We start from the raw sequence: 21,575 nt of genomic DNA on the forward strand, positions 1-21,575 counted from the left end.
ATCTGTTGTGTCCCTCTTGATTTCCCTCTCAAAGTTGCCCATGGATGTTTGTATGATGGAAAATAGATCCTTACTAGTGCTGCTCAGACATGCCTTCCCTTTATGGAATTATGCTCTGTCTTGCAGTAGCTTCCATCTTCTGTAATACAATCTGTCTATGGCTGGGGTTCACCAGACAGGATGCTGTCCCTTTGTGGAGAGTGGCTTGGTCATATATGGGATTGCATGATCCATGCATTCTCAGAGATGTCTGTAGAAAGCAATTATGTAGGGTCAGCATTGTGGGTTGTATCTGCCACTGGCCCAGTGGGCTGAAAGGATACCATGTCACTGTTACAAAGTGTAAAGTTTGCATCTGTAATGTTATTCACTATAGTCGTTTGAGCTGGTGGTGGAGGTCTGATATGTATATCCAGGGCAATCAGTGTGTGGTCAGCTCACAGTAGTTGATGATGTAGGCCATACAGTACCTAGATACAAACCCCCAGAGTGAGGAGGTGCTCTTGATTTGAATCAGTGTTCTGACTGCTGGGGTTTGGTAGTATGTCGTATGGAGTGTGCCAGGTACTGTTGCACAGTTGCTGGCTGAGCACTGATACCTGGCCATTTACATGTGTATCCACCAATAGACAGACAGATGCTATATATGTGAGATATGTTGTATCATAACAGTCGAGTAGCATGTGTAGTATGTGTGCCAAATTTTGCTGACATATATTGCTGATATCAGGTTATTTTCTTTCTCAGGTACATGGCCCACCCGCGGAATCCCACTTACTCCACAGCTGAGGATGAGGAGATACACCAGAGCCTGGTGCGGGATTATGCAATACTCTTTTTCTGCACCAGCCAGAATCAGCAGGAGAGGGCTGCACTGTTTCAAGACCTTGTCCGTCGGGTAAATGACATAGGCATGCATAATACGACATATGAGCAGGTACGACATCACTGCAGTGATTTAATCAGACATGTCCGTCAGCGTGCATCGGATATCCACAGGCAACAGGTCGCCACAGGTGGTGGGGTGGCTACACATCCCCCACTCACCAGACTGGAGGGACTACTCATGAGTGTAGTGGCTCCAGTCCGCCAGCAACAACAACAGCAGCAGACATGTATTATGATGGAGGCTGGAGCCACGCTACAACAAGACAGTGAACATGCAGGTAATATGCCATATGTATAGTTGACTGTTGTGTACACTGGTAGTTAATGCATGTGTGAGGTGTGTCCTTGGTTTGTAGCTGTCACCATAGTATTTAATGTGCAAGTGTGATATCCTCAATATTAGCAGCTGACCTGTGAAAGGCGACTGTTGTACTACTGACCTGTATCATACTCAGTAACAATGGCACAGTTGTGCCCACTGACATTAGTTTCTTCACATCTGCAGGTCCCTCTGGTATAACAGCAATGCAGCCTATCCATGCTGGTGAGTGTGTATTTACAATTCCTGTAATAGTTTTGATAGTAATAGTACTATTTGGCTCACTTAGTAGTTCTCTTTGTATGCATGTAGGTGTGTCTGTGTCTGTGTGTTGATATCATGCATACTGAGTACTGTACAATTGTGTGAAACTGTGTGCATGTGTGCATGTGTGCACTTGTGCACGTGTGCATGTGTGCATGTGTGCATATGTGCATGTGTGCAGGTGTGCATGTGTGCATGTGTGCACCTGTGCATGTGTGCATGTGTGCATGTTTACACGTGTGCATGTGTGCATGTGTACATGTGTGCACCTGTGCATGTGTGCACCTGTGCATGTGTGCATGTATGCACCTGTGCATGTGTGCACCTGTGCATGTGTGCATGTGTGCATGTGTGCACCTGTGCACCTGTGCACGTGTGCATGTGTGCATGTGTGCATCACTGGTAATGTGTAGACATTGTAAACTGTGTTTCCTGTTTCCCTCCCACAGGTTCTGGTGCTGCTCTGGTGTCATGTAGCAGGGAACCTGAATCAGGTGCCATGGGTACTGATAATGATGACATCTATGTAATGGCACAGGAAGGTATGCCAGGGTCCGCCATTGGTCAGCTGATTGACAGTAAACAGCTGTCGACCCCATCAATGCGCACAGTTATCCTGTCAATACACCCTTTGTCACCAATGTCCCTAGGTGATGGACAGCATACAGTGGGCATTGACCAGGGTAATGTGGTATCTGTGACACATGCCTCCCCACACAGCAGCCATGGGCATGGCCCGGAGATGGTACCACACAGACAGATGTCCAGGGGTTCTCGTGGGAGCATCCGTGGGTGTACTGCCCCTGTCAGACGTGCCCACAGAGGTCTTACAACCTCAGCTATGTTTCGGGCTGTCATGCAGGCACAGTCACGTATGGAACGGTACACCAGACAGGGTCTGAGGGAGCTGACAGCATGTCGCACAGCCATGACTGACAGTATGCTTGACATTGCGGCTGCCATCCGTGATTTCACCGATGTCATAGACAGACGTTGTGGGGACATATTAGACCGGTTCCACAACTACATGTCCATGAGCCAGGGCAATGGTGGGCTGTTGAGGCGTCGACATGGCCGTATGCCAGCAACAGCAGCAGCTGGCAGTTGTCGCGGATGACAACAGGGCCATGGCTGCCCCCGTAGTGCCAGCAGCAGCTTCAGCAATGCTGGGTCTGTGCTGTAATCAGACCGCCCCAGGAGACCACGTGCATGTGGCTCTGGCCTGACCCGACAAGGATCTGTGTCCAGTCAACGAACACCTGCTTCTGATGACAGTACGTAGTCTGGGTTGGTACTGGATACGGTCCGTAGCACCCCTGCAAGGCACAGGTACCATGTCCGTGGCCAGAGACACTGATCTGTATTACCTGGCAGGTACAGTCTGTGGCTGTCCACAAACACCAATATATGGCAGCCATGAGGTGGAACTGTGTGCATCCATACACACATGCAAATTGACAACACCTAGGGCTACTGCATACACGCACACACTGCATCAACATTGCCCCACCTTCTACTGCTGTCCCTCACCAACACACATACACATACATGTCAATCGGTGGTATTGGTGGCTGACTCAGGCATACCAAGTTCACACCCTGTGCATATGATGAAACTGTGCCACCTCCTGCAATCTGTAACAACTGTGCAGGTACAGGTTAACATGTTGCTGATGCACAGGGTGACCACATAGATGTGTAGTAATAGTATCATGTTGTTAACAGTACTGTGTGCTGAATTAATTGTGGGTATATCACAGCATGCCTGATGCAGTAAGTGTGTGATTGTCATGTACTGTTGTCTACACCCATGGTAATTACCATAGTGTATCATCTGCACATGTTGGCATACTGGTGGTAATGATGTCAACAGAAGGCAACATACATAGGTAGCACAGGGGATAAGGTAATGAATGTAGTAATACGCAATGATGGACATGTAAATTGCAAGTGGCATGTTGCCCACACTGGACTCTGCAATGCAGATGTTTGAGGATGTTGATATGTGTGCAGTACTACACGACTGGTACAGGACACACAGGAGCACCCTAGCACTGCATGCTCACATCTCATACCATGCTAGACAGCCCCAACACACAAAACTAACTGTCACAGGAGGGAGAGTCCCCATATATGTCAGGGATACTGTGGTGGCAGGCCAGGTAGCATACATCCTACTAAGTATGGAACCACTGAGTGAAGGCTCAGTGTCTGTTATTTGACATGTGTATTACTGTAGGTATGAGCACATGGGTTTCCATCCAGTTACTGTACATCCTGACAGTACATTGTCTGTACACTTGTGTGTGCTGAGACTAGACCCTAGCCATCTGACCCATGTATTTCCATGTACATGTGCATAGTGCCTGCATATTTGCAGTGTTACCTACTGGAAGTGGTACAGTTTGTTTGTTGTACAATGGACTACATGCAGCCCTGTTTACTGTAGCTTTGTTTGCATGCATGTTTGCTTGCAATTACCCTGGAATACTGATCACACCTGCAATGCATAGTTATAGAGCTTCTGTGGACTCCTAGTGCCATCTGCATAGCTTACTATATGTATGTCCATGTCCCACTTGACAGGATGTCACTGTTTGTCCTGTTCACATGTACATTGCCTGTGACACAGTGCATATGACTTACCTGGCATGTGTCCGTGTGAGCAGTCATATATGCTACTGCTAACTAATCACAGGCACTACACCTTCACATATTCATCTTCTGTTGAACTACCTGCTTCACTAGAGATGGCCTGCACCTGTCACCCCTGGGATTTCAGATATTGGCAAAGGCTCTTGCTACCCCCCCATAGTGCCTATGTTAGGCAAGGCACAAATGACAAACCCACCTTCATATGTATCGCAAGGGATAAGAAACTAAGAGTAATGCTACCCAACGCCAGAAGTCTAAACCTCCAGATGCATGCACCCGAAACTCTCCTTGGCATGGAGAACATCAATATCTGTACAGTAACAGATGCCTGGTTCAGGGCTACTGAGAGCACACCAGCACTACCAGGTTTTACCTGGTTGATTTATTTGAAACAGTCACCAAGGCCATTGACGAGGGGAAGGTGGTTCACACAGCCTACCTGGACCTCGCAAAAGCCTTCACAACAATACCCCACTTGGGCATTCTAGAGAAGGTCACCAGCTTAAATATAAGCCCCTATGTCACTAGATGGATTGCACAGTGGCTCAAGGACAGAACCCACATGGTTAGAATTGCTGGAGCCATGCCAGACTCCAAACCAGTCACGAGTTGTGTCCCACAAGGCTCAGTCCTGGGACCTCTCTTGTTTGGTATATATTTATTGGAGGTACAGGCCAACACGGACGGACTGTGGCTGACCAAATATGCAGATGACTGCGAACTGGCCACCATAATCAACTCTCCAGCCGACACAAGCATATTCCAAAGGGGCATCATAGAAACAGACAACTTGTGCCAGAACCATGGCCTTCAGCTGAACAGTGTTTAGAAAGGGAAATGTGCATCCTGTAGTCTGTTCACCTAGTTGCCAAAAGGGACATTTCCCTCACACACACTAACCCCCCTCAGCCAAAAACACACACTTACCATTTGCAGGATTCAAACCCCTATCTGACTATGTTATGACACTTAAAATGGATGCATTAGCAGAGTGTGTTATTCGAATGACGGTGAGGATTTTCTTCTCTTGCTGAACTTATAGGGTGCTGACATCATCAGTGTTTAGAAAGGGAAATGTGCATCCTGTAGTCTGTTCTCCTAGTTGCCAAAAGGGACATTTCCCTCATACACAATTGCACACACACTAACTCCCCTCAGCCAAACACACACACTTGCAGGATTCAAACCCCTACCTAGCTAGGTTATGACACTTGAGATGGATGCATTAGCAGAGCACGCTATTTGCATGACTGGGAGGTTTTCCTTCTCCTGCTTTACTTATAGAGTGCAGACATCATCGGTGTTTATAAAGGGGAATGTGCATCCTGTAGTCTGTTCACCTAGTTGCCAAAAGGGATATTTTCCTCACACACACTAACCCCCTTCAGCCAAAAACACACACTTGCCATTTGCAGGATTCAGCCCCCTATCGGACTATGTTATGACACTTGAGACGGATGCATTAGCAGAGTGCGCTATTCGCATTACTGGGAGGTTTCCCTTCTCCTGCTATACTTATAGAGTGCTGACATCATCGGTGTTTAGAAAGGGGAATGTGCATCCTGTAGTCTGTTCACCTAGCTGCCAAAAGGGACATTTTCCTCACACACACACTAACCCCCCTCAGCCAAAAACACACACTTGCAGGATTCAAATCCCTATCTGACTATATTATGACACTTGAGACGGACACATTAGCAGAGTGTGCTATTTGCATTACTGCAAAGCTTCCTTTCTCTTGCTGTACTTATAGGGTGCTGACATCATCAGTGTTTAGAAAGGGAAATGTGCATCCTGTAGTCTGTTCTCCTAGTTGCCAAAAGTGACATTTTCCTCACACGCAATTGCACACCCACTAACCCCCTCAATCAAAGGCACACACTTGCTATTTGCAGGATTTAAACCCTACCTAACTATGTTATGACACTTGAGACAGATGCATTAGCAGAGCATGCTATTCGCATTACTGGGAGGTTTCCCTTCTCCTGCTATACTTATAGAGTGCTGACATCATCTGTGTTTAGAAAGGGGAATGTGCATCCTGTAGTCTGTTCACCTAGTTGCCAAAAGGGACATCTTCCTCACACACACTATCCCCCCTCAGCCAAAAATACACACTTGCAGGATTCAAACTCCTATCTGGCTATGTTATCACACTCGAGACCGACACATTAACAGAGTGTGCTATTCACATTACTGGGAAGTTATCCTTCTCTTGCTGTACTTATAGGGTGCTGACATCATCAGTGTTTAGAAAGGGAAATGTGCATCCTGTAGTCTGTTCACCTAGTTGCCAAAAGGAACATTTTCCTCACAAACACTAACCCCCCTCAGCCAAAAATACACACTTGCTATTTGGAAGATTTAAACCCCTATCTGATTATGTTATGATACTCGAGACAGACACATTAGCAGAGTGCGCTATTTGCATTACTAGAAGAGTTCCCTTCTCTTGCTGAACTTATAGGGTGCTGACATCATCAGTGTTTAGAAAGGGAAATGTGCATCCTGTAGTCTGTTCACCTAGTTGCCAAAAGGGACATTTTCCTCGCACTCATTAACCCCCCTCAGCCAAAAACACACACTTGCCATTTGCAGGATTGAAAACCCCTATCTGACTATGTTATGACACTCAAGACAGACACATTAGCAGAGTGTGCTATTCGCATTACTGGAAGATTTCCCTTCTCTTGCTGTACTTATAGGGTGCTGACATCATCAGTGTTTAGAAAGGGAAATGTGCATCCTGTAGTTTGTTCTCCTAGTTGCCAAAAGGGACAGTTTCCTCACACACAATTGCACACACACTAACCCCTCTCAGCCAAACACACACACTTGCTATTTGCAGGATTCTAAACCCCTACCTAACTATGCTATGACAGTTGAGACGGACACATTAGCAGAGCGCACTATTTGCATTACTGGGAGGTTTTTTTTGTCCTGCTATACTTATAGAGTGCTGACATCATCAGTGTTTAGAAAGGGGAATGTGCATCGTGTAGTCTGTTCTCCTAGTTGCCAAAAGGGACATTTTTCTCACACACATGAATCCCCCTCAGACAAACACAAACACTTACCGGATTCAAACCCCTACCTAAATACGCTATAACATTTGAGATGGATGCATTAGCAAAGTGCACTATTCGCATTTTTGGGAGGTTTTTCTTCTCCTGCTATACTTATAGAGTGCTGACATCATCGGTGTTTAGAAAGGGGAATGTGCATCCTGTAGTCTGTTCTCCTAGTTGCCAAAAGGGATACTTCTCTCCCACAGACTTACACCCCACTCACACACACTGAGCATTTGCAGGATTCGAACCCATACCTAACTATATCATGACACTTGCACCGGATGCATTAGCAGAGTGCGCAATTCACATTACTGGGAGGTTTCTTTTTCTCCTGCTGTACTGATAGGGTGCTGACATCATCAGTGTTTACAAAGGGGAATGTGCATCCTGTGGGGAGGCAGATGCCAAACACACTCTGGCTAAGCTGTCATTCCATAGGGCAAACAGCCTAGTGTTGACCTCTACACCCATATGTTTAATTGTCAAATGCACATTATTTGTAGCTGATAGACTGTTTGCACATCTTTATTGCCATAGCATTCCCTGTTTGTATGAACAACTTGTGCATCTGTGGAAGATGTTTGCATATGGGAGGGATCCACTATATCACGTATGTCTCTGTAGTCATTTAACTGTGTGCACTGGGCAGACTGCTGTAATGTGGTTGGTTCCTGGAATAACACGTAAAAATACCAGATATGTGTGTCCAACTGCTAAACTGAGATTTGTGTGTGAGCATGCCCAGTTCAGCCTTCCCATGGCATGTTGTCTGACATATGTCTCATTTATCAAAGTGTGTGAGCATGCCCAGTGTGAGCATTCCATATGTTGAACTCTGCAGCCCACCACATTTGTGGATGAGTGTGAACTTCAACAAATATCACCCGTTTATGGTTGTGTGTTGTGTGTCATGTTGTGTAGTTACTGTACAACTGCTTTGTGTGTGAACACAACAGGATTATACTGTGCCTGCAGTGTTTGCATGGGATACTTTGCATACAGTTGTCAACATCCTTTCACACTGACCTAACACTGTAGTACTGTATAGTGTGCTGGTAGTACTTTGACTGTGGTGGACAGTATCCTGGGCTTTAGTGCTATCACTGATTTACATTTCGATAGTGAGCACAACAGCCTGGTTAGGGGCCAGTTGTGTACATCTGACCATGTTGCATTCTGTTTAGATATGAACTACTTAAACCAGGCTTGTCCAACATTGGTAGTGTATTCCACAACATAAGTGTACATTTGCAAACACTAGCGATGTGCCCTAGTCCATGTCTAATGCTAGATGGAGAGTGTGTTTGTCCTTCAACACACATTGTAAGTGGAGTTTGCCATGACATATGTCATGGTTAGTATACTGTGCATCTGTCTACCTGTGACATGACAGTGATACCCAGGATAAAGCTACCATCTCCCATCCACTCATCAAGATTCCTATTGAGGATAATTGATAAGTGACTCTATGGGTAGCCTGTACTGGGAGTTCATTCATGGGTGGGGGTGGCTTCTGTGTTATGGATCATGCAGTACAGCTTGTCCTATGTAAGTCAGTGCTGGGGTTCAGGTCTCTCATGTGCATAGCTCACTGCCATTCAGATTGTACAAGGTGCAGCATGTTTATTGATACCAGCAACACAGGCAACACATGGCATCTGTGCAAGCTCTTTGATACTCCTGGTGAGGTACTGTTGAGGACTTTACGGTTGATGGAGGTGTCTGCTGAGGTACATCCCACAGGGGCTATTGCAGTCAATTGTACCGCTGATGAAGGATGACTGCAGAGCCACAATGACCTCCCCTTATCTAGATCTGACAACCTTCATGATTAGGTGGGTATATGGTATGTTTCTGTAAACACTACAACACATGTTTGTCCAATGCAGGATATCTATCACCTTGTGTCCCCAGGTCTCTCATTACATGTTAACTACATAATGGGTTAACACCTATGTGGTAATTGGTGGGCACTTACTGTATATCCACGGGGGTTGACTATACACTTTTCTGCAATTAGCTTGCTGACGTGGCTATGGCACCAGTTGTCTGTTTCTATGTGGCCCTTTTGTGGGATGCTTGTGTCAGCTGGTGGATCATATATGGTGAGCAGTTTGTAGTCCTCAGCAAACATGTTCAGACACAGTCCTTCCATGTTTGCCTGTATCTATGGGACATATATACCAGACGAGGGAGATCCCAGGACCAAGCCTTGTGGGATGCCAGTTATATCTGGTTTGTAGTCTGACATGGCTGCAGCATGTCTGACCATGTCTGTTCTGTCCTTGGTCTGGTTTGCAACCCCTCTACTGACATAGGGGGTTATATTTAAGCTGGTGAGCTTATCTATAATGAACACGTAGGGTATTGTATAGAAGCCTTTGCAAGGTCCAGCTACGCTGTGTGGACCACATTGCCCTCATCAATGACCTTAATGACTGTTTCAATTGAGTCAAACATGTTTAGGGGCAGGATCTGCACTTAAGAAAGCCACACTGGGTAGGGTCCAGTGTCAGTAGGTCCCCAATATCTTTATGTCTGTGGTACATGCTGATCCTTTCCATAGCTGTGCAGACCGAGCTTCTCAGGATTCTGGGGTAGTAGTTTTCAGTATTCATTCAGGCAATACCTTTGTTGAGAAGGACCACTGTTGTTGTACACTGCTCTTTGGGTACATATTCTGTGGTAAGGCTGACAATGAGCAGTAGTGTGATTTGGCATTCCATTCATCTTGGAGTCCATGTTGCACTCAGCCCAGAACACCATCTCATACCATTGCTGCTGTGTGTTTTGCTTTGTAGATGCTGGCTGTTACCTCAGCATCTGCAAAGTCAGGGGGCCAGCAGTCTGCTGGGATAGATATTCTGCATTCTGAGGGGGGGGGGGTTGCACTGCACCTGTCAGGATGTATGTTGGCAATATGTGTGTGTGTTTGTGATATTTGTGTGATTCAGAGCATATCTGTGAATTCCCAACACGGTTCCTACCATCAGTTGTGAAAGCCTTGGGATTATCCTTAGTGTCCTGTACAATCTGTATCTTCATAGGTTCATAGGTTCATACTAGGCTATCCACCCTAGGGCATTTGTTAGCCTAGCCAGAATGTGTGTGTGGCTTTTGCCACCCCTTGCTATGTGAATATTATGGCCATTTATGATTTGCTTTGCTGTGCCTCTGTCTGGACATGACACAGTGAAGACCCCCAGTGTAACTCTACAATCATCCATCCACTTGGCAAGATTCCTGTTGAAGAGTGTCAGTGAGGGGCTCTGCCTAACATGGAGTGGGATTCTGATCCAGGGTGTGGGGAGCCTCTGGATTATGTATCTGTCCCACCAGCACATCCTATTTCATTATTTGTTGAGGTTGACATCTCTCACTCTCGCAGCTCCGATGGCTTTGAGTTTTCTGGGGTGGAGCATGTCCATTACTCCTGTGTTGGGCATGGCCTTCTACAACAGGCATGCAATGCCTCTGTGTAGGCAGTATGTGACTGCATTCAGCTGGGGTGTCTACAGCCAGGCAGCATATGACATATATTTGAGACCCTTTATCCTCTTGGTGAGGTACCTTTGAGGTCTTTTTAACTGCTGCAGGTGTCAGGTAAGGTACATCCCATATGAGGCATTGTGCTAGATTATGGGTGTGATAAGAGAACAGTATAGGGGCACAATGACCTCTGTTGACGTAGATGTGAATCCTTTCCTGATACAGTGTCAAATGTAGACAGTCTTCCTAGCCACATTGGCAATGTGAGTGTCAAATAACAGGTTACTGTCCACTTGTGTCCCTAGGTCCCTGATTACTCCTTCCATACATAATGGTTTACCACCTATGTGGTAATTTGTGGTACCTTGTTTGGTATTTGGTGGGATATTCATACTGTCCAGTGTCTTCAGGACAGCTGGGTGGGGTTCCTGGGTGTGAGAGTGTGGTCTGTAGCATGCTACAGACTGTACAGCAGTCTTGCCTACAGTTAGTTGCACATGGGTGGACTCCAATGCCTTGTGCATTGTCAGTTACCTGGACGTATGGGTGTCTGTGCTGAATATGAATCCTCACCCTCCTTTTATGTTTTGTTCCAGGTTTTGGGGCCATGACACATGATATGTGGTATAACCTGGTAGTGCTGGTGTGCTGTCAGGAGGCTTGCAGCAGGTTTCTGTCACTGCAGACATCGATGTTCTCCATACTGGGGATAGCCTTGGGAGCATGCATATTGGGGTTTACACATCTGGCATTGGTCAGCATTACCCTTATGTTTCTTTCCACTTATGTTTTCTAGGGTGGTGGGTTAGTCTTTTCAGCCTTGCCTACAAAAGGCTCTATGGAGGTGGCAAAGGCCTTATCCAATATCCAGATGCCCAAGGGTAACAGGTGCAAGCCATCCCAAGAACAGCTGCATGGCTTGCCAAGCATGACATCCCAAGCAGACAGACATTGGATTCCCTTGGAATGACACCAGTAAGTGTGCCACTTGCTATGACTGATCATTCCGTGTTTGTACTGTGGCATTATTCTTGGTAAGGGTAGGATGCTGCAAATGGAGAGTGTCATACCGGCCTGGACTACATAATCAGAGAGCTCATCTATGTCTCTTTTCATGTAGTCTAGGGAGGTACATCTCAGGTCATTCACACCAGCATGGACTATGACTGCATCATATTTCTACTTGCTTTGGAGTGACCTGCATACTTCTGTTATGTGGCGTATTGTGGCAGCCTACAGGCAGCTTACTGTACCCTTTCCCTTGTTCAGTCTGGTGTGTGGGACAGCAGTGTGTCTGATTATGGAGTCATCTATTACAACTGTATCAGGTATGTTGTTTCTCCTTCTGGCCTGTGACTGTTTGGCACACCAGATTTGTGTACTATGTGTTGCATGTGCTATGTTTGGAGGTTGTTTGATTGGGTGTCTGCTTTAGAGGCCTCTGTTGGTGTGCTGTGTTTGTAATTTGTGCCTCCGGGAATGTTTTTCTGTGTTTATGGGTTTGGTTTGCAGTTGTGATAGGTCTATGTGGGACTGTGTTTGTGGTGTGTGTGGTTACCGTCTCCTCCTGACTAGTTTTGGGAGTACTGAGTTGAGGGAGCTCAGCCTCCAGTTTGGATAGATGGTTGCATCTCTCACATATATTTGTAATTCTTGGGTGGAGTTGGGGGTTGTCTGTGTACATGGGGCAGGTGTAACATTGCCTCAGGATTTACAGATTCAACTCGTTGTGGCTGGCCTTAGTGGACTGTATGTGTGGACATATTTTATTGCCATACTACTGATCAGTGATTACTTCATTGTTTATGTTTGCTTTATCATGTAGTAGCTTCCTCATTCTCTTGCATGGTTTGGTTATGGCTGGTGTCCACCATGCCAGATGCCTGCGTGTATGGCATTGTGTCTTGTTTTAATTTAGGATTGCATAATCCAAGCATTCCTGGCAGTGTTCATAGAATGGCTGTATTACAGGTTCTGAGGTGTGGCCCATATTTTGCACCTGCACAGGACCTTTAATGGATTCCACATCAGTTTGGAGGAGTGCAAATATTGCTTTACACATGTTTTCCACTGTGGTTTTCTGGCCAGGGACTGTGGTCAGGATTTGTATATCCAGTGTGATTACTCTATGGTCTGGTTTTACCAGTGAACAATATACTTCTTGTCTTGCCATCCAGTACCCATGTTGCTGATTATCACATCCAGTATGCTTACCCCTCTCATGGGAGTGGTACGTTGTTCCTGGGTCTTTTGGTTTATGGATTCTATGAACTTTTGTCCTACACTGTTGGAGCTAGAATAATGCTCCCAGTCTATGTCTGGGTATTTTCAGTCACCCAATATAATGTGGTTTGGAGGACTTGATATATTCATGTATTCCAGCATAGGCCAGGTGCAGTTCCTGGTGTTGGGACAGTAGTCTGTAGCAGGCTATAAACTGGGGGGCAGTTTTAGCCACTGTTACTTGACCATGGCTAGTTCATGCTACTTCTTGTTGTGGCACCAACATGGGGGTGTGGTTATCCTTGACAATTCTTGCTAGTCACCCTCCTTTTGTAGCTTGTTCCATGTTTTGAGGCTGTACAGCAGAGTATGAGGTGTAACCTGGTAGTGTTAGGGTGCTGTTGTGAGCCTTGACTCAGTTTTATGTTACAGCACAGATATCAACATTCTCCATACTGGGTGAGTTTAGACTGCATGCATCTTGCTGTTTCGACTTATCCCTTATCTTATTCTTATCCCTTCTGATACCTATGGATATAGGTTTGTGTTTTGAGCCTTACCTATTCAGGGCACACTGTGAGTAACAACAGCCTTTGCCAGTATCCATACGGCCTGCACTGATAGGTGCATGCCAGTCCTAGCAGGTGGAGCATCATGTCATGCTCAGCATGTCATCCCAGACTGGCACACATTGGATCCCCTTTGACTAACTGCGATACTTCAGTCAATTATTGCACTTGATCATCTCATTGTCATATTGTGGCATGATGCTTGGTGAGGGTAGGATGTTAGTCAGGGTCCTCAGGTGTGCATATAGTACATGGTGTTACATTACTTAACACATGGTATTCATGCCTCAGGTGGTGCTGCAGGGCTGCCTCTGTCGGATGCGCATATTACACTTCCCTGTAGATGTTTGTGAGCAGGTCATGTCATTGTAGGCATCCATGTTATTATTTGAGTGAGTCAGAGGGGGTATCATTCCCAGGGTTCTTACTGAGCCAGTGTATGTGCTATGCATTGCTTCTTTGCCAAGGCCAGGGCATACTGGGCACGCCTCCTTCTGCCTACTGGGGCAGGCTCAGGTTGTTCCTCCTCCGAGTCACGCTCTGCCTGTGATGGCCTTGGCAATGGTGGGGGGCTGTTTGGCCCGGCCCTATGCTGGTCCTGCTGCAGCTGTTTTCGCAAGATCATATTATGTAGCATAGCACATACCATGACAATTTGGGTACATGTAGTTGGTGTGTACTGCAAGGCTCCACCAGATGTGTCCAGACACCGGAACCATGACTTGAGCAGCCCAAACACACGCTCTATTACATTACGTGTTTGTGCGTGTGCCTCATTATGGTGTTCCTATTCAGGTGTGTGTGCGTTTCTGATGGGTGTCATCAGCCACGGCTCCAGTGCATAACCTGCATCCCCCACTAGGTGTCCGTGCGGGATGCCCCCATTGGCAAATATCTGGTACAGCTGCATCAAATGCCAGATGTGGGAATCATGGTAGCTCCCAGGACAGCCGGCACACACATTCATTATTATGCCCTGGGCATCACACACGACCTGGCAGTTGATGGAGGGGAAGCCCTTGCGGTTGATGTATGCCCTACCCCGCTCACCAGCTGGTGCTTTGATGTGTATGTGCGTGCAGTCTATTGCACCCACTACCTCAGGGTATTCCGCTATTTGCTGGAAGAGACGCATATTGCTGGCCAATATCTCACGGGCATTGGGGAAATATACATGATCACCGACATGTGCTGACATGGCATCCAGGAACTGGTGCAGTACCCTGGAGGCTGATGCCTGTGATATCCCCATCATATCACCAGTTGGTCTCTGGAAGGTACCTGTTGCTAGTATTCTTAGGCCAACACATACCTTGGTTTCCACTGGGATGGGTTCCCTTCTGTTGGTTCTGTGTGTGAGGCGTGGCCTGCACAGCTCCACTATTTGCTGCAGGAGGTCTCTGTCCACTCTATAGCGCTCTACTATCTCCAGCTCATGTAACCCGTGGTAGGTGACCCTGGGCCTGTACACTCTTCTCCGTCTCCTCACTGTGGGTTGTCTGGCACCATCTGCATTGTCACCACCCTCAGCAAGTCGCCTATGTCTCATTATGACAGCTATGGAGCCCCTAACATTTCTGCTCTCAGTTCAGCTTTTTCAGTTTTCACTTCTAATAGCTTACTCCTGTCTTGCAGTGTATCTTAATCGAAACATCCTGCACTGCTGTTTGCAGAGTTTTAAGTGCTGGGCTGGGCTACTGTTCTGCCTGTGTAATTGCCTGCTTCTAATTGTTTTTCACCTGCTAGCTCCAGCAGTATTCCCTGCTAGCTTCCTACTAATTCTGTTGCTTCCTTTTTCCTCTCTGTTTCCTCAGGGAGGAGCCATGTGCAAACCAGCAGAAACACGCTCACAGTGGCTTACACGCATGCACACATGCTTACACGGTTCAGAATCTGCTTATTCGGACTAAAATGCATGCACACCCATGCAAACAGTGTTAAACATCTCCCAACACGCTCCCACATGCTCAGTCTGCCTTACACGCGCGCACACTGCCTTACTTGCGCTTCATGGCGCGCACACGTGCACATGCACACCCAGCAAGAAACTTCAGTGTAGGCAACAGTGTACACCTTCCATTTCTTGACTTTCTCATGCTTATCTAGTGGCACACCTCTTTCCATGATATCTGTCTGACATCTGTCATGTAACTCTGACCTCCAATGAACTGCATTTCTTTCTACCATTCCCCCCTGTGATGTCACCTATATCCTACTCTGTTCCTCCCCCTTCTGTAACTCTTACACTACTCAGACTGTGCTCATTTGCTATGTGACAGTGGAATTCAGTATCCTAACACTCATTTGCATCAGATTGCCTACTAATGCTTAGTTACATCTCTTAGACTCAGCTTCCCCCCTTAGCAACCACTACACAGTGGCCATGTTGGTTTTGGTCTGCTGGTCCCTGCATTGACATTCCATGTATTGCATAAAACCCACATTTGTGGGTTTATAACCTTCGTTTTTATGTTTTATACAGCGCAGCCTGCGAAAAAAAAAATTATATTTTTAATATATTTGCATCAGGTTACCTTGCCAATGGCCACATATTTGGCCATTGGCATGCTGCCTGACACATATGCACCCTTTATTTGGAGCTGACATGGCTCCATTGCGGTTTTTGCAGAAACATACTCAGTTGTCAACTGAGTACATTTCTGCAGCTAAAACGGCTCTTACACAGGTTGTTCTGGGCTTCCTGGATCGCTAATCATCCTCATTTGCATGCTATTTGGCTGCAAGTGAGGTGATTAGTTTATCCACGCCCACTGCATGTAAGAAACGTTTTAGCTTGACTCTTACATGGACTTTGGGCTGTTCCTGGATCGCGAAGGCTGCATGGAGTCTTACACTAGTCTTAGACTCCGTGCAAGCCTTCGTGAATCCTGCCCATTGACTTGTGAATCAGATAAAGCATTTCATAGATAGTAGTGGAAAATGAAATATGAGGTGAGGTTACAATATTTTAAGTCTTACACAATTGTACAATGTTGCATAATCCAGAAAGAGAATCATAAGTGGTTTATGCGAAACACCATCTCCAAAGGTGTGTTTTATAATAAAGTCAGAGATGTTTCAAATATTTATTTTTTCATAATGTACATTTTTATAGCACTTTTATAGTTTGATAGCATACAATGAAAACAATTTCAGTAAAGTTACTCTCTGAGCAAAAAATAATGGTGGTTCATATCTTGCTGTCTTAATACGACATAATCCATCCAAAATAAATGCAACAATTGGTAATGCTAGACATTAGACTATAGTACTCCTTTCCTCAGCATGTGGTATGGATGTCTGAAAAATGACTTACAAATGTAGCCTTTCACTACAAATTATCCCTGGGATTCAATAAAGCTTACACAGAGTGATTCTCCATGTCTGAATAGTGTAGCAGCTCTAGCATGGAATATGGCTGCCGAGCGATCCAGTAAACAAGGCTGGGTGTGTGCGTGCATGGACACCTCAGCACGATTCTAACATGGACACCATGGAATAATGCTAATCACCTCATTTGCTGGTGAAAACCATGCAAATGAGGAAAATTAGTAATTCAGCAAGCAGACAGGATCCGTGTTAAAGCTGTGTCTGCTGCAGAAATGTATTTGGTTACTAACCATGTACATTTCTGCAAAAATCAAAATGGGGCATGACAGCTCAAAATAAAGTATGTATTATGAGTATTAGTCATGCCAATGTCCTAAAATATGGCCGTTGGCATGCAAAACTGTTTCAAAATTATAAAAATCAAAGTTTTTTTGACCGATTTCGGCCATTTAAGAGTCGTGCAGCGGTGCACAAACAAGATCGTACAGAAAATTTAAAAAATGTAAAAAGACAATTTTATGTGAAAGATGAATTTTGCCATTGTAATGGGTAGCATGCAGAACCAAAACAATAACAGGTAATAGTGGGAGCTAAGGACATAGGCTCTGGTGTAATTGTGTAACAAGGGACTAAGGCAGTGGGGTATGCAAATGAGCTAAATTTATTGAATAGCAAAATGAGAGACCATGCCCACGTGCATCTAACCATGTAGGAGATATAATGCGATGGTGTAAACAGGAGAAGCAGCTGATATGAAAAGGAGGTGTGTCATGCTTTGTGTAAGCACACTGTAGCACTGTGGCTTCTATTTGCACTCAGCTAAGCACAGCTAATCAAGGGGTGTGTCTGAGGCTGCTTAGTTGTACTTAGCTATTTGAAGAACCAAGGACCGTGGTCGTGTCCAGGGGCAGTCCTTTTCTGCTCAGCAATGTTTACACTTGCTAAAACAGTTTTCATGGCTCAGTGTGGGGCTTAAACAGAGCAAAAAAAAAAAAGGAAATAGCAGTATAAAGGAAATGATGTACAAATCACTAAAATGGCCTCTCCTAGACACTGTGGCCCATTCAATCCCCTCAATAATACAACTGGCAAGTAGAATGTATCATAGTCAGCCAATCACACAGGCATCATTTGCAGCATAGCAGTATAAAGTATGCAAACACCTTTCAGTCTGTTTTTTCCCCATAAACCCTGTACCATTGGTGTACACAGTTGGGAATTTTAACTGACAAAATGTTATGGGCTGCTGTTGCTTTGATAGAACAGTATGTGGTAGAGACTGAGGCTGGTTAGGAGGATAATGCTGACAACCATCCCAGACTGAAAAGGAGATGAAGAGTGTTTAGACCCAGGGTAACCTATGAGGGGCTACATGATCTGGAGATACTAGAGCGCTACAGGGTGGACAGGGACATACATCAGCAACCCATTGAGCTGTGCCATCCTCACCTCAGACCCAGAGCCACCAGAGAGGAACCCATCCCAGTTGAAACCAAGATATGTGTAGGTTTAAGAATACAAGCTGCAGGTAGATAATAGAAACAACAAACAGGAACGGCAGAGCTGAGTAGATAACTGCTGTTTATTTTATAAAGCGCTTTCCGTATGCTGTTAAAAGCAAACTTCTTCAGGTAAAAATACATCGGATACAAAGTATCTAATAAAAAGTGTAAAAACTCATTACATGTGGTTAACTAAAATAATCATAACCCACAATTTAGGAACACAATTAAAAAAAAAAAACTCTCTCTCTTAAAGAACACTGCTACTGAAGCCTGATAAATGGAATACCGCTTAATGAAAATTAAACTGACTGTAGACAGTAATTAATAACTTCTACAGCCCATATCACTTACTGTACCAAATAAAACTTAATTAAAAGCCTCTATAAAACATGTGCAGAGCTCGAGAAATAGTAATACTAACTAAAATAACTACAATGAAAAAGAAGACCAGTTGAAGGACCCTCTCATCTTTGTAAGCTATCAATTTCAAGATGCAGCTAATAGAGCAGGTTTCATTTAAACCTGGAAAATTGTAAGCATTTAAATTAATTTGCCAAAACAATTCTAATTCCTCTAATTGTAGAGGCAAAGGACAGCCCCTGATATCAATGGGTACTTGATCTATAATCTTATATTTGAATTTATGTTCCTTGCATGACAAAATGTGTTTCGCCAATGCATTTTCAATTTTCCCTTTGGTGATTGCATATTGATGTTCATAGACACGGTTACGGAGTCTACGCTCTGTTTTGCCAATATAGAATGCAGGGCAACATTGGCAACTAGCTAAGTATACAACATCCTTGGAGTTACAGTTGAATCTTTGTTTTAATTTATACTGAATAGTCTTGATGTGAAAAGAATTCCCAATGTCAACATATATACAAAAATTACATGATTCACACTTACCCATACCTGTAATTTTAGGGACACTCCTATGATGTTGTTCTAACATATTTTTCAAATTTTTGCCTCTTCTAAATATCACTTATGGGTTACCACCCAACTTACTAAATAATATTGGATTAATTCTAAATAATTCCAAATTTTTCTGGATAATCTTAACTATTAGCTGGTTATCCACATTGAATGTGGTGATGAAGTTCAGGTGGAAATCAGCTTCAGCTGTTACCCTACATTCTTGGGGGCTGTCCATAACCACTTGATTTGCTTCATTGGGAACAATAAGTTGGGCTATAACTACTTGCTTGACACCAAGAATAGGGCTATAAACATTGTTTGACCTCTTAAGTTTAACCTCATCAATCAAGGAGTCCAATAGTTCCTCAGGATAGTCACAACTTAGGAACATATTTTTTAATAGACAACATTCATCTAAGAACTCATTGTCCTGGCTAACTATTAGTGCAGCCCTCAGCAACTGGCCTTTAACAACTGACCATTTCTGATGGTGAGGGAGGCATCTTGAAAAATGCAGGAAGGCATTAGAATAAGTGGTCTTCCTGTGAATCCTGACTACAAAACATAGTTGCACCCTATTCTATGTTTGACAGATATCTAGGTAGGCAATCTCCTCTGTATTAAAAGTAGATGTGAATTGCAAAAATTGGGTTGAATGGTTGAAGTAGTCTACTAAATTATTACTTGTATTGATGTCACCATTTAATAAAATAAAAATATCATCTAGGTAACGTGTGTAGAATAATGTGTTTAAACATGAATTCTGTCTCTCAGTATGCCATGACTAAATTCGCTATGCTAGCTCCACATGGGGAGACCATAGCTGCCCCCACTTTTTGCAAATAAAAGTCTTTGCCAAACATAAAATAATTATTAGACAAAATGACGTCTAATAATTCAATCAGCAAAGAAATTTCTGTCTCTAATACTCCATTTTTCCTCAACATGAAACCTATCCACTCTATGATTAACGTATGTGAAATGCAAGTATAAAGGTCTTTAACGTCCACTGTTAAGAAATTATACTCCTCATTGAATTGTAATCTATCAGTTTTACTCAGGAATGACCAAGAATCCTTACACACTTGGTCCTCATATTCCAAATATTTTTTTTTTAATAATGAATCAACAAACTTTGCACATGGGTAGGTAGGTGTGTTACGACCATCAACCAAAAGTCTCATAGGGGGATCCACCAAACTTTTATGAATTTTGGGGATTCCAAAAAAATATGGAAACCTATGGTATGACAACATTATATAAATGAAGATATTCTGCTCAATCCTACCCTCTATAAACAAATCATTAATTAGACTTTTAATCTGTTGGTAAGCTCTATTGACCTCATTATGTGAGCTTAATTGATATGCAGTGGTCTCTAATACCATTTTCATCCATTCTACATAATCCAGGTTGTCCAATATAACTACTCCCCCTCCTTTATCAGGTTTACAAACACGGATGTCCTGAGTTTTAATAAAATTGAGATACTCCCGTTCATGTTTACTTGTGTTGTATTTATACTTCCCCTTAAACCCATCTTTAACCATGTGTCTGACATCTAATTCACATGTATGCTCAAACACTTGAAGTACAGGGTGTAATGTGGGATTGTAAACACCCGGTATGTAAAAGCTGTTAACCCCAACATCATTACAAACTTCACACATCATTAAATTAATGTTCAATTTCCAGGTGAAGGTCTTGATGTCCAAGTTGGCTTTAACCAAATTCAAATGATGAGAAGGAGCAAAGGTATGACCTTTAGCGAGAAATTCCTCTATTTCTGGAACAATCTTAACTGTGGAATAATTGTACACTTTAAAATCCCCAGCCTTGTTTGTGATGACCTCTTGACCTAGGTTACTGATGTCAGTAACTATTATCTCTTCCTCTTGTTGAATTTGCGTTTTTTTTGTTGGTATTCTGGTACATATTTCTCTGCTTCGGTTTGGCCTCCGAAGAATGGGCCTGCCAAAAATTTTGATTGTCATAAGAGGTGTTGTTGTGCTCCCGAGAGGCATTACGTAATTTTTCACTCCTACAAACTTCCACCGGGGCGGCACCAGTAACCAAAGTTCCATCATGCTCATTATGAGAACTGGTGTGAAATGCCTCCTCATGAATATTATAGTTACTGGAATTATTATGGTTAATAGGATTGAGCATAGCTCCCTCAGATGATTGTCTGGCTTCATGGTTAACTTGTTGCCAGACTTGAGTTGGTGAAGGAACAGGATAAGCTGTACCTTGATCATATGCTGTATGGTCATACTGGAGTTTTTTTTTTTATTTTATTAGCTCTAAGTTTGAGCATATATTGATCTATGCTCGAGAAAATC

Source organism: Protopterus annectens, chromosome 5.part0 (genome assembly GCF_019279795.1).
Source record: "Protopterus annectens isolate FY-2018-M chromosome 5.part0, PAN1.0, whole genome shotgun sequence".
Classification (NCBI taxonomy): Eukaryota; Metazoa; Chordata; order Ceratodontiformes; family Protopteridae; genus Protopterus; species Protopterus annectens.